The sequence below is a fragment of the Lycium ferocissimum genome, unplaced genomic scaffold (assembly GCF_029784015.1).
Source record: "Lycium ferocissimum isolate CSIRO_LF1 unplaced genomic scaffold, AGI_CSIRO_Lferr_CH_V1 ctg5658, whole genome shotgun sequence".
Classification (NCBI taxonomy): Eukaryota; Viridiplantae; Streptophyta; class Magnoliopsida; order Solanales; family Solanaceae; genus Lycium; species Lycium ferocissimum.
Genome location: NW_026726065.1, coordinates 1 through 15,758, shown reverse-complemented (window position 1 = coordinate 15,758; position 15,758 = coordinate 1).

The following is a 15,758-nucleotide window of genomic DNA, read 5'->3' as shown; positions in this document are numbered from 1 at the left end:
CTGCCTTAGCGGAATCAAAAAACGTACATGCCTCCGCTATGGCAGTCAAAACCCTGCCATAGCGGTCCCACTTCAATGGCACCAAGCCTGCCATGGCGGTCACACCAGAACCAACAAAAATTTGGTTTTTCGCAAGTCTTTCCTGAAATCCCGACATCAAACCGAGTCCCCCCGTACACAAACTAGATATGCACACACACCTAATTCTAGTCCTTTAACATTCTGAAACTGCTCAGTCAAGCTATTCGATTAGTAATACCCACCACATAACACACTACCACGAATACGGTCTCATCTTGAAAATACAACTCTAACCTTCACATTATAGGGATTTCCAAAAATCCTCTCCTTTAACCCACACTAACTCATCCACCAGAGTGTTATGAAATTATCCAACTGGGTATTGCATAAGCCACTTCCATAAGCCTCTTAACATGTCGGTTACCTGAAATTTGCTTCTCATTAGTCGCTGATCACGAAACCTCACGAAACTCTGTTATTTCAGTTAGTCCAGTTTTGTAGACTCCCTTCCTTAAGCATACTTACGATCACACTTCGTCTGAAATATGTAGGACAACATCTCCACAACCTATACTGACCCAAGTAATCCCAAAGATGTACCTTATTTATACCTATTCTTGATCAACTATACTTTTTCCCGACTCTTCAATCCCCCAATTCCAATCAAATCACAATCATTGTCACCATCTAACTATTTCTCGAACCCATTCAATAGAATACCATAAAATCATAATTCTTGCAAACTAGCTAAGTCAATCCTAGAGATAGTAGCATGTCACACACTCTACACCCTAAAGTTCCCTTAACTCATTCGACTCTAAAACTAAAAACTTTCTAAATCCAACATATCACATAAACAGTCCTGCTACTGCAGTGACGTATAACCACCAAGGTGCCTTTGCTCAAATTCCCTCACTCAAATTGTGAAATGTTCTCTACAGATCGAATTAATTTGAACCTTATTATTAATTTACCACTTCAATTCCTTTAAACGCTACCCACCTGCAAAGAATCACCTCTTGCCTTACTTGTCGAACCAGAACACCTCTAACCAGTCTCACGATTATCCCTTTCATTCGATCAACTCAATCGAGTAGTAACACCAGTAGTAGTAGGAACTAGCCGAACTTACATAATAGGTACAGGCCTCTCAACCCTAATCCAATATTATATGCAACACCCGATAGTTCCTTGAGTACTAAAAACTTAGCACTTGACCAACACAAAAGTTATTCTCATTAGTCAACCACCGGCTCCTATTGGCCCACGGCATAACTAAACATACCAAATCCACATTGAACCCTTAAGTCTATTTTATCATGCATGACCGTAACATAATCCTCGAATCACTAGCTCTCGAAAAGTATTTGACCAATGGTTGACTTTTGGGTAAACGAACCTATTTCAGAAATCCTTCAATTTAAAGAGGTCTGAATGAACGTTTATTACTTAGGGGGATGCTTAGTTCGATTCCCAATGCATTTGGGAGAGTTTGGGACTCAGGTAGGAAAGTTAGCTTTAGGCCATTAAGGGTGACTTGGTCAAATAGACCTCTGTTGGGAATTTCGACGCCATGGGTGAGTTCGTAGCTTATTTTTATGTGTGTTTGCGTGTTTTTTTGTATCTATAGGGCCTTAGGTGATAGTCAAATTTTGGATTGAGATTTGGCAAAAACCAGGAAAAATCTGGTGTAAGGTGTCCGCTGTAGCGGCACCAGCCTCTCTGCAGCGGTCCGCCGTAGCAAGGGGGAGACCGCTGTACCAGTCGAAGGGGATTCAAGACGGCCGCCCCAACAGACAGTTTTTCGCTGTGGCGGGCATGCTGTGGTAGTCATGATGCCACTGTAGTGAGGTCTGTGTACCTTTGGCTTAGGCGCCATAGTCGACCTTGGGCTGCCGTGTTGGGTTCGCTATAGGGGTTGCCCATACCGCTGCACTACATGACGGGCAGTTTCAGATATTTTTCTAGGTTAAAACCCTTAAACCCTAGTCATTTTTGATACATCCAAATGCTTTTTGTTTTGATGATTGTCAAACTGTTTGAGAACCAGATAGAGACCTAGTCAGTGATTTGATTTCTGTGCATCTTGCACAGTAAGCAGAGACAGCTGTAAAGCCGAGCTACTCACTGCACACATGTATAGTAGTTGAGCTGGGCCCTGATTTAGGTCAAATATTAAATGAGTGGTCTCTATCCATGACACATGCTTCCCACTATATATACAACATGTTGCAACATATTGTGTATCACTTGGAAAATCTAAAAATCACCAAATAGGTGCAGCCGTCACATGACTCTCCTAGTGTTCAACAAAGCTAATCACAAACTGAAGGACCTGTTTCCAACACTGAAGAAGCTTTATTCTCTTAGTTTGTTTTAAGCTTTGTTTCATGTGCTTTAACTTGTAACTACTCTTCTCTCATTAGAAGGTGTTGTAGATATTTCAAATTCTTAGAAGTTGTTAGGCAGTTTACCTTTCAATCTATTAAGTGGTACCCTTGGCTAGTATTTAGTCTAAGGTGTATTAGTTGGTTTTGGCTAAAGGTAGTCAACCTTAGTTTCCTTGGCTAGAGTTAGTCAAGTGGAGGTTTTTGCAATCGGTGTATTGCAAAGGTTGAGGAACTATTGTAAGGGCTGAGGGATTATGGAAGTTAGTTCCTAGATTACAATAGGCTGTAATCTAAGGTTGCTCGTGTAGTGGAGTTAAAATCCTACTACAGTAGGTCGTGATTTTTAATCTCTGTAGCAAGGAGTTTTCCAAGGTAAAAACAGTGCCTTCTTTATTTACTACATTGCATAAGGGAACTGGTACTCAACCAGGTCCCTCCATACACCGTTTGGTGGACGCATAGCCTACATCAATTGGTATCAGAGTAGGTGCTTTCTAAAAGGTTAACACCTAGAAAGAATCTGTGAAATGGCTGCTCCACCCAATATGGAAGACGGTCAATCTTTGGAGAGAAAATTTCATTTGATTCGTAGAGTCTGCGAATGGCCTACAGGTTACCGAGAGGCATGAAACTCTACAAGGGTTGTAAGGTCTCTAATAAATCAATGAGGAACATAGGTGAGTTATAAGTCTTGTGTAAAGGTTAAGAGGTAAGACGAAGTGAACGATACATCTTGAAGGAATAACTTATAAAAGAAGAAGGAGTTGAGTTATGACTAAGTGTTCTAATATGCAAGATATAAGAGAAAGAGGATAATCGAAAGGAATTAAAGAAGGTGAGTTCGTTGAAAATTCACATTAACATCCCCTCTAAGGTTTCTAATAAGGACTTGAGTTAAGTCGACATTTGAGGACAAATGTTCCTAAAGGGGGGGAGGATGTTACATCTCAAAAATTTCCGCGTCATGTGCGTTGTGAGTAAACTAACGTAAGCTCAGAGAGGCTATAGAACCCTTATAAGGTTAATGAATACTCTTAACAAGTGTTAAGCAAGCGTCTAAAGGTTTCCTGGATCAAGCAAATCAAAGAAAATAAGTTTGTCAAAAATTTGGAAAAAAGGTTGACAGAATTTTGAGCCAACTTTGGAGGGGTATATCTCCTAGTATATTAGGAGTTTTAAGGTGTTTCAAAAGCCTAAAATGAAGCACGACGAGTCTAGTTTCTAACTCAACAAGCTTCTCATCAATATGACATCAGAGTAGATAATTATGGACGTTACAAGTTAGGCTGACAGAATAGAAACGTGCGCTCCAGTAACTGACGTGTTACAGTAGCCACGCTGCTACAGTGCCCGACCCGACTTTATCCATCTATAAAAAGGTCAAAACCCCATTTTTTTCACCAAAAATCACATCTAAAGGCTCAGCAACATATAAGGTCATTTTGGTCATAAACAATTGAGGGATTTGAGTGACTTTAGCTAATCAAGCCTCGGGTGGTGCATAGTTGTGACTATAGCATCATTTTGTAGAGGTATTTAGCGTGGATTCAAGGTGAACATCGGCGATATTACTATTTTAATAAGACTAAGGTATGAATCTTTCCTTATTAATGTTGCCTTAGGTTTATTTACGAAGGTAGAACGATTAAATGAGCGTATAGTTAATTTATCGATTAAGAAATCGGATAAATATCATATGAGATGTCTTATGGAGTATGTTGATGTTAGTGATGATGTTGTTGTTGTTGTTGGTTGTTGGTAATTGCGATTTCGGGCTAGGGATATAAACAGGGGAGATGCTGCCAAAATTTTGGCAGATTCTAGAAAGAGTTAGTTTGAGGGCTTAAGACAGGCCTATGAAGATGAGTCTAACAATAGTATAAATTTTCTTGAATATAGATTTACGAGCCTGGGAGGCCAAGCGTTGAGTAGTTAAAGTTAAGGCGACCAAAAAGGTATGTTAAGGCTTTTCCTTTCTTTTATTTTGGCATGATCTTAATATATGAGCAAAAAATGAGTAATCGAGTCTCCATATTACTCTACTCTTAGAAGTACTAGGAGTTCCATATTACTCTACTCTTAGAAGTACTAGGAGTATCTTAATTCTTGATGATCCTATACCCCCTTGTTATGATGGTCCCTTCTGTTCATGGGTCCTGAGATTTTGTATGATAATAATGCTAGTTCATACTTATGCATTGCATTCATTTATATATATGCACATTGACCCGTGACCAGAAGGCTTTATGTACACGTATATTATATATATATGGGGTATGGGGAAAGGGCGAGGCGTTATATACGCATTACCACCTGATCAGCTGGTGCACAGTGATGATGATTATGATGCCCGCAGGGGCCTATATGATATATAGATTCGGTCGTACGTTCCTCGGCACTATTATATGATATATGGATCGGGGCATACGTTCCTTGGCACTATGACCTATGCATATCATACGCCGTCAGAGGCATTTTCATTAAGTAGAGATATATAGATATGTTCAGATAGTCAGACATATAGATGCATTCATACAGATGTATTCAGTCAGTCAGTTTAGCTTATGATTTTCAGATTTTCTTCATGACTCCTATGTGTATATTACTCTTCTGCCTTACATACTCAGTACATTATCCGTACTGACTCCCCTATTGTTCGGGGGGCTGCATTCATGCCCGCAGGTTCAGATAGCCAGGAAGACAGATCGCATCCTTAGGCTGCTTCTTCAGCTGGATGGCGGAGCACTCCTCTCTTGCCGGAGTTGCCGTCTAGACCGGATATATGTTTTGTTGTACATGGGTAGGGCAGGGGCTCTGTCCTGTCCATAGCATGTCAAGTATGTCAGTAGAGGCTCACAGACGCATATATTCAGTCAAACAGTGTGGCCCGCTCAGCACATATTTGGTTACATAGTTTTATCGGGTAGCCTTTTCAGCTTGTACCTCGGTTCAGTTTAGCGATGCATGCATATATATCTTTTTGAGGGCTGTGACCCTCCAGTTTATGATATCTACCAATCAGCAGATCATGTTGTGAGCGCCCTCAGGTGGCCCAGAATGAGCATGAAGAGGTATGTTATATATGTGTTGTGACATCTAGGAGGTCAGCTTCTGGATATTCGGCATAGCCCTCCGGTTGGGTTGTGACAGCTATACACTTTTATTCTTTCACAAAATGCTACGTATGAAATGATCCCAAATAAATCTTGGTGGATAGTGGGGTCCACCCACTTATACATTTCAATGCTTAGCAACCATATAGCCAAAAATGTGTCACTACCAGGTCCTCCACAAGGATTAGTCACTCCTTTTTCTTGAATTGTCATGGTCCCACGTGGACAAGACAATTTGTTTACACTTATCCACTTAATTATAATTAATACCATAATTGATTCTGTACCCTCCCGCTTTATTCCAACATTTAATCAATTACACACATAATTAATTTCTTGATATCAATTAACTTAAATATTGATCACCTTTAACATACTCCATATACCCATTACCATGACCATGTGATAAAACACTAGTCCATAGCCTCATTTGCCACATATAAAATATTATTTTCAATCATCGTCGTCACACTTTTTCGTCTTAAATCATTTTGGGACTTTATTCCTTGTATACACCGAGTTCTTGATTTTCATGCCTGAATATGACCAAATTCTCTAGGCTCGGGTAAATTTGCTTATGTTGGACGGTTCAATTTCCTGGTCCAAAATACGGGATATTGTTGCTTGGACCGTATGTCATTCAAATAAATTTTGAACCACGACAAAACTTATTTTCTTTGATTTGTTTGACTTCTAATCCATACGATACATCTGTACCATCACTCTAACCACCTATAAGCTTAGGGGATAACCTCGTTTCCATAACTAATGTCATTTAAATCGCACGCTTTGCAACGCATGAAAACACGGGATGTAACATCCTTTGTGCCGTATATTTTTTTATAATTCCAAAAGGGAAAGAAATTGAGATATTAGATGTTATATAGTGATGAAATGAATGGGCTAAAATCGAGGGGGAAGAACTGGAAGATTGATATGTGCTGTGATTGAAAGGGCCCTTTAGTGGGTGAGCTGGTTTTTGGTGTATTTTGTTGCTAACATGTTGCAGGTGCTTTGAAATAGATGGCCTGTTTCGCGGGGGAACACGTGGGAGCTATTTCTCAGGGGAAACATCATCTATAAGTTTGTCATCATCAAAAGGGGGGAAATTGATACGTCCAAGTGCTTTTTGTTTTGATGATTGTCAAACTGATTCAGAACCAGATAGAGACCTGGTCTGTGATCTGCTCTCTGTGCATCTTGCACGGTAAGCAGAGACAGCTGTAAAGCCGAGCTACTCACTGCACACAAGTACAGCAGTTGAGCTGGCCCATGCTTTAGGTCAAATATTGAATGAGTGGTCTCTATCCATCCCACATGCTTCCCACTATATATACAACATGTTGCAACATATTGTGTATCACTTGGGAAACCTAAAAATCACCAAACAGGTGTAGCCATCACAAGACTCTCCAAGTGTTCAACAAAGCTAATCACAAACTGAAGGACCTGTTTCAAACATTGAAGAAGCCTTATTCTCTTAGTTTGTTTTAAGCTTTGTTTCATGTGCTTTAATGTGTAAACCTACTCTTCTCTTATAAGAAGCTGTTGTAGGTATTTTAAATTCTTAGCAGTTAGGCAGTTTACCTTTCAATCTATTAAGTGGTACCTTTGGCTAGTGTTTATTCTAAGGTGTATTAGTTGGGTTTGGCTAGAGGTAGTCAACCTTAGTTTCCTTGGATAGAATTAGTCAGGCGGAGGTGTTTGCAATTGGTGTATTGTAAAGGTTGAGGGACTACGGGAGTTAGTTCCTAGGTTGCCACCATTGTAAGGGCAGAGGGATTATGGGAGTTAGTTCCTAGCTTACGATAGGTTGTAATCTGAAGTTGCTCATGTAGTGGAGTTGAAATCCTATTGGGGTAGGTTGTGGTTTATAATCCTTTGAGCAAGGAGTTTTCCACGGTTACTTACTGCATTGCATAAGGGAACTGGTACTCAACCAGGTCCCTCCATACACTGTTTTGTGGATGCATAGCCTACATTAATTTCGCTTCATCCTTTTATAAGCATACTTGGGCGACTTTGAGTGATTTGGGACTGAGTCTTTATAGAGGTAAGATCCTTAGTCTTATTATTCATTACTTACCTTCCTTAATCATTAATCCATGCAAGAAATCACTAGAATCAAATAGGGAAAGATGGGTTTTATGAGAAATTCGTAAAATGGGTTTAGACTTCCTAAGTGGAAATTATTGATGAAATTTTCTAACATACCACAGATTCTGACTTATTCATTGTTGTTAAGCTTATATCTTCAATTATTAAGGGTTAATTTATGGATTAAAGAGTTAGGGTTTATACCTAAATTTGGAGGTTTCACTTTAAATCCCAATTAGCTTAATGCTGAGGTAATCTAACGATTGATTAGTGGGTTTTGATCATCTGGACTTGAATTGCATATTCCACCGTAGAATTTTCCATTTTACCCTTGTGGGCCCGTTTTCCAAATTTCCATAGGTTGGATTTGACCTAATTTAGAAGCTTAGCAATATGGGTATTGTTCTTCATGGTTTCTAATCTAGATTACATTAATAACTAGAGTTGGAGTATTTAGAGGTGCTACGAAAAGGCAAGGCAGAAGGTGTGGTTGTTCGTGGCTCCTGTTCAGCATTCTAGGTAGGTTATGGCTTACCTTATGGTTAGACTTCGGTTAGTAAAGCATATGTAGAGTTAGTGATTATCGGAGACAGCATGTTATGCCTTCGGGTATGAAGTTGGGTTGGGCTCTTAGGTTGGTATTATTATTGACTATCGCTTGTCGCCCTTTTGTGTTGTATTGAGTTGTGGTCTTATTGTGAATTATTGGCTTGTCGCTTGATTCTAGAGTTGATGCTTAGTGATTTTCTTATGATTTGGAGAGCGTATTTATCATCGTTGAGATTGTAGAAAGGGAAAGTAAAGTTATGATATTGATATTGTGGTTGGGATATGTGTCCATGAGTGGCACGATTGATTCTTATATTCTTTTTGGTGTTGTTATCATGCATACACTCATTTATACCTATATTGGGATTAGATACTTATTCGTCTTATCATGATTGAGATATTGCTATCCATCGCTTATTGGTATTACCTTGGACAGAGGAAAGAACTTGACTTGTTATTGATATCGAGAGGTGTGTCCATGTGTGGCACGGTTCATTTGATATGTTGTCATCATTCATTGATATTATGCATTGCACTCATTCTCATCTTTCATGATACTCTGATATGAATACTTAGTGAATTATTTATGGTTGTGAACCCTTATCTTTCAGTTATGGGTTATTGACTTCTGAAGAGGAAGGAATTGATATTGAGGCTATTATTGTGATATGTGTCCATATGTGGCACGATTTGGAAATTAATATACTCTTGTTGACATTGATATCATGCATGCATTCACACACACACACACACATATATATATATACATACGTTCCGCATTGCACGTTTCGCAACACTGACTGGGATCGGGTTACATGTTCCGCTACACTGACTTAGATCGGGCTGTGCGCCACAGTAGGTACATAGACATCGCGGGTCCCCAATGGGTCTTGACTGTCGGAGCATAGACATCGTCCGCCCGAAGCGTGTGTGTTTCATTGCATTGCACTCATACTTCATTCACTCATATATATGGTTTCTGGTTGTGGTTATTTATTGTATTTGTATGGTGTTTTTAAACATTGACTTTCTATTTTGTTATTGATTTGAGATCACCGTGTGTCTGATTAATATTTACTTGGGAATTACCTGATTCAAGGATTAGATACTTTCTCCTAGGTTAAGACTTGAGGTTTCAGATAATATTGTTGGCAGTACTAGAGTTTTTGGTTATTTTGCGGAATTGTGGAAAACGTGGCAAGACTTGGGTTTAGATTCTTCACTATAGGCTTTATCTAGATATGATTCATTGAGGGTTCTTGGATATTTCAGTACGTGAGTTGTTATTCTTTGATATGTGTTTATCCTTTATACTTGATTGTGAGCATGTCTATTCTTCAGTCTCTTTCTTTATCTATGTTAACTAATTGTTATCGGCCTATGATGCCTACTCAGTACATTTTGTTATACTGATGCTACCTTGCTACACTTCTTTTCGGGATGTAGAGTTTGAGATAGCTTTCACTTCTGCTTCTTGAGGCTGATTTTCACGGCAGATTTGCGAGTATTCCAGGGTTTGCATCTGACAACTCGCTGCCTGGAGGGTCATCTATCCTGTCCTTATATTCCATCATTTAGACAGCTATTTATTTGACTTTTAGACTTGTAGATTAGACATTCTTGTAGTTGCTCTTGTATGAATCAGACCAGTTTCTTGGGGGATTGTATTGTTTTACGCACTTATTCTCTTTTTAATGACATTGAGATTGATTGTTATTTACATTGTACTTTTGCATTTATAGTTGTACGCTAGTTAAGGAAACGGTTCGCCTACAGAGGTAGGGAATGATAGGTGCCCGCGACTTAGTGAAATTGGGTCGTGACAAGTTGGTATCAGTGCCCTAGGTTACCCGATCTATAAATACAAGAGCATGTCTAGTAGATTCTTGCGAACCGGTACGATGAGCTCCGTACTTATCTACAAGAGGCTATGGGACATTTAGGAAACTTTACATTCTTTCTTTCCTTCGTGCTACTTCATTCAAATTGGTATCTAGTCGATTCCAATTGGTATCTGAATGTCTTTATCTTAATCACCCACGGAGGATAGAAACTCGTGCTTAAATTCTTATGCGAGCAGTTTCATTATGTTGTGGCTTGGTATGGTACGAGATGTGTCATCCTGATTTAGACGCGTGACCAAGTTTAGTTTCTAGCTATGGCTTAAGGATTCAGTTGTGTGGGATCGTGGTTAGACTCGCTTATTGTGGGGGTTTCTTGAGAAATAGGAAATATGGTACAAAAAGTTAAATAATCTCCATATTTTAAGCTTTGGGCTGCTCGGAAGTGGCAAAAGTGCATTTATGGCTTAATAAGAGTGATTTATTCGATGATATGATTGGTTGTGGGAAAAGTTTCAACTTTGTCAGGAAATTATGATGATTTGAGTGGCCCGGGTGTACCAATGGCAGGTCAATAATTCATCAATGGCAGGGTACTAGATGTCGATATGCGGGGATGAGTGTAAGTTCGGTAAGGATTATCGGATTTTGTAAAAGTTTAGTGACCGCATGTAATAAAGAAGAGAAGTTGAGGATAAGGACATAAAGGATGACTTTTATGGAAAAACGAGTAGCGAAGTAAGATTTCTTAGGGTTTATTGGTAAGAGTACCTTTTGTTATGCGACGGAGGGGTAAGGAAGAGAATTGGAACAGATCACTCTCTGCTATTAGGAAGGGAACAATTGGTAACTGATGTGCTAGTTAGAATAAGGTTGTAATTGTACGACGGTGGATTCCGTATTAGTTCGTGAATAATTGAGTTGGGCTTCGACGTGACTATATGGTAGTGGTTCATGGGTTCTTCCAGAGAAGTGGTTATCGGTTCTAGATCGGAAGGCAAGGTTACTTGTGACGAGTGAAGACTTAAGATATTTGGCAGCTGTGGTCCTGGTATTTTAGTATGGGTGTGTTCGCCGGGTCTTCGTGTTAGAGGAATGGTAAAGATATCGTGGATTCAAGAGCTAGTTGATTTGAGAGTTATGTTGCGGTCATACTTGATTGAATAGACATAAGGGTCAGTATTGAGTTAGTATGTTTGGTTATGCCGTGGGCCAGTAGTGGACTAGTAAGAATGACTCTAGTGTTGGACGAGTGCGAAGTTTTAGTACTCAAGGAGCTATCAGGTGTTGCATCTAATATTAGATTCGGGTTGAGAGCCTTGTACCTGTTGTGTAAGTTTTGACTGGCTCCTGCTACTACTGGTGTACAACTCGGTTGAGTTGATCGAATGAAAGGTAGAATTGCACGAATGGTTAGAGGTGTTCTGGTTCGATAATTGAGACATTCGAAGTGGTAAATCAACAATGAAGTTTGAATAAATTCGAGTTGTGGAGAATATTTTAGAATTTGAGATAGGGGAATTTGAGCAAAGGCACATTGGTAGAGATGCGTGGGGACATTAGTAGGATTGTATGTGATACGCTGGATTTAGAGAGTATTCAGTTTTAGAGTCGGGTGAGTTAAAGAAACTCTAGTGGGTAGAGCGTGTGGTACACTACTATCTCCAGGATTGACTCGGCTAGTATGCAAGACTTATGATTATGCGGTATTCTATTGTGTGGGCTCGAGAAATGATTAAACGGTGACAATGATTGTGGTCTAATTTAAATTGAGGAATTAAAGAGTCAAGGAAAGGTATAGTTGATCGAAAATCGATAGGATCAAGGTACATCTTTGGGATTACTTGGGTCAGTATGTGTAACGACCCGTTTGGTCGTTATAGCTCTTTTGGCACTTTCGCCACTTCCGAGCATTGATTGACTTACTTTTGACCCGAGGTTGACTTTTGGGCAAACGGACATTTTTTTGGAGTTTCGTCAACTCCTAGAGATCTGGATGGTTGTTTAGAACCTGTATGTATGATTGGTTCGGTTCCCAATGCATTTTGGGACTTTGGATTTGAAATGGGAAGTAGGCACCGGTGGTTGACTCGGTCAACGAGACCTCCATTGGAAATTTTGAGACCACGAGTATGTTCGTAGCATATTTTTGTATTGGTTTAGGTGGTCAGATTGTGAGCAGATGGCCTCGATAATAACCCAAAAATGTGATTTAAGACTTAGAGAAAATTCGAGAAATCTGGTGTCTAATACTCGCAATGGCGACACCAGAGCCGCCCCAGCGGCACCGCTGTGACGGTGTGATAACAACTAGGGCGGTGATGGGTAATAGAGGCCATACCGCTGCGGCGGTAGCCCAGCTGTCGTAGCGGCAGTCCAATCGTCGTGGCGGTGACCGGCAGTGACATTTCATTAAATGTGTCTTAAATAAGTCTTAGACCCTCATTATATCATATCTCGATATTGGAGCTTGAGAAAGCTATTCTTGGAGACAAATTGAGGAAACTCTTGGAGGTAAACTTTGTCTAATCCTTTACTCTTCCTTAACCACAATCATCTTAGAATTCCCCCTTCCCTTTTACGATCCCTTAGAGTTGGAATTTGATGGAGGGTTTTGAGAGATTTTCCCTTAGGGTCCTATACGATAAATTGATGATGTTGATAATAAAACTTGATGAATATAAGCTTAGTAATCATACATCTTCCACTTTTAGCTTTGAATTTCGGATTTGGAGAATTAGGGTTCACACCCAATTTAGGGGTGTTTACTAGAAATCATATTTGGGGATAATTCTTGAGCTAAATCAACAATTAATGATTGGATTATGATTACCTAGGATTCAATTTGGTATTTTACCCGTGAATTTTCCGTTTTGCCCTTGTGCGCCCGTTTCCCCAATTTTTAGGGTTAAAATGGACCTAATTGATATCATAGCAATATTAGTATCATTATTCATGATTTCTAATTTAGAATTCGATTATGCTTAGACTACTTTGGTTCTGAGCTTCAGAGGAAGGGCAAGGCAATAGAGTGACTTGTTTGTGTTGCGGTTCGGTAGTCCAGGTAGGTCATGGTTTACCTTTGGTGAGACTTAGTATAGTCAATTACATATTTAGATTATGATGTCGAGACAGCATTAACCTTCTCGTGTGAAGTTGATGCATATTGCCTTAGGTTGGGCCCTGATGTGTGTTGGGACTAGCTACCCCGTTATATGTGTTTGATTATTTATTGTGTTGGCTTGATGCCATGTGTAGTTGCTAGATAACGAGTGTCGCTTGTTGTCCTGATTCGGATAGGATTGGCATACCCTTTGTTGGTATTTGTACTTTAATATATTATTAGCGTACCCACTGTTGGTACTTGAGATTATTGATATATTATTGGCGTATTTGCTATTGAACTTGGTTTATACATGTTGGCATACCCACTGTTGGTATTGTGATGTCATGCATTATTGGCGTACCTTGTTAAGGTACTTGTGATATTGAGCTTGCTTGTTGATGATTGACATATGCATTGCACGCATTCTCTCATAATTATCATGCATGGCCGATATCCGGTGATGATCCGGTATCATTGATTGAGCGAAACTGGTAATTGATAAACTCTTGTGCTTGAGTATTGTGAAAAAGGCCGATCTCCGAAGATCCATTCCGGAATCGTTGTTTATATAAAATTGACACTTGATAAACTCTTTTACTTGAGTGATTGTGAGGAGCCCGATGTCTGAGGTTCAATTTCGAAATTGTTGATTTATGAAACTGATATTTGATAACTCTTTTGAGTGATTGTGAGGAGGCCGATGTTCGATGGTTATATTCGGGCATCCGTGTTGCATGGCCGATTCCGATGTTATTCCAGAATCGTTCGTTAGTGCATGGGCTCTACGGGTCCCCCAGAGTAGTGCCAGTGAGACTCCCCCTATGATCAATTGGCCAGGGTCCCGTCTGTTTGTTTGGCAAAGATCCGGGGCGGGTGGCACTTAGACTTCGCGAGTCACACTGGATTGTGCTACCAAGATGTCGATATTTCCGTCTGGAGTGCATGCGTACACCTCATTTGCATAGCATGGCATGGCATCACATTCATACCATATTGCATTGCATTGCATTATGACTTGAGTGAGATGTTGAGATAGGCATTGTGACGATTGGACTATGATGATTCTATTGTGGTGATTGTTTCAAGAATAGATATACTCAGACTTATTATATTGGGGTTAGATAACACATAGGTTTTGGTGGATACTCGGTTACGATTATATTGTTCCCAGCGTGATTGGTTTACTTGTTTATCTCGCGTTATTTTCTAAATCGTGTTAACTATGTAGCCTGGCTAGTGACGCTTATCGGTACTATTGTTTACCGACCTACACTTGTTGCGTTCTTTTATGAATGCGATGCAGTAGTCGTATCTACTTACGACTCGTGGGTCGATCGATTATCCTTCTACTTCGAGTTTTGCGGGGATATAATGGCGTCCGCTGACATCGAAGACTCTTTTATTGCGTTTATGTCTTACTTTTCCTCGACATACGTGATTTGAGACATTTTATGTATTATTATTAGTACCTTAGTATTCGGTTCGGATGCTCTGTATGACCGAGACCGACATCGGGATGGATTCATTTACTTCCGCACTTATCTATATTATAATATATTGAGACTTACGTCATTTTACTTCTTCCGCTATTATTTTTATTGTTTATGAACGTTGAGTTAAGGGTTCGCCTAGCGAGGTGGGAAGGGTAGGTGCCCGCATGGCCAAGGTAAAATGGGTCGTGACAAGTTGGTATCAGAGCCCTAGGTTGCCCGGCCTTTAATACAAGAGTGTGTCCAGTAGAGTCTCGTGGATCGGCACGATGAGCTCCATACTTATCTGCGGAAGGCTATGGGACATTTAGTGTCACGACCCAACCGCTGAGTCGTGACGAGTGCCTGACCATTACTGACCAAGCACACCTGTACGTGCCTGTACACTCTTGGCTAAGTGGGTGGCCCATAAGACTTATGGCGGAGCTATGCTAACTCATATAATAACGAAATCAAATCCTGTCGATTGAGTACGTATGCGTATATGCCGGAAATAACGGTGTGAGCCCTACCGCCGCCACATACGTATCTTTTGTGCACGAAAAGACGAGAGTCGACATGGCTATATCTCTGCCTGCTACACACATACGTACGTACACTCATCGAGTACCAAATCGTGTAGAAATAGCAGGATGGGGCCTCACCGTGCCCGAATGCGTATACATACGAACATAACGTACCAAAAGCAGAACGATTGGAGGTGGAGCGCGCCAACAATAGCCGAGAAGAAGGCTCCTGCGCCCAGGGCCGGGATGCGCCCTGCGTCTATCCGTACCTACAGGCATGAACACGGCAAAAATAAGAAAGCCGGTCGATCGATACACGTGCACTTTGTATGTAAGGCATAAAGAGTAAAATATACAAAGGAGTCATGAAGAAAATGCTGAAATCATAAGCTATACCGATCGATCGAGCGCATCTTTGTGTCGACTATACGAACATATATACGTATGAATGTACGTGTATATATATACGGCTACACGAACATGTCTCCAGATCTCTTATTACCGAAAACACCTGCGATGGTATGATATGCATGCTGCCAGTCATGTCGAGAATGTTGGGGGCTATCCCTATCCCATATAGGCCCGGCTCGGCATCATAATCATCATATAGGTTCCTTCGGCATCATAATCATCATTTTACCCCGT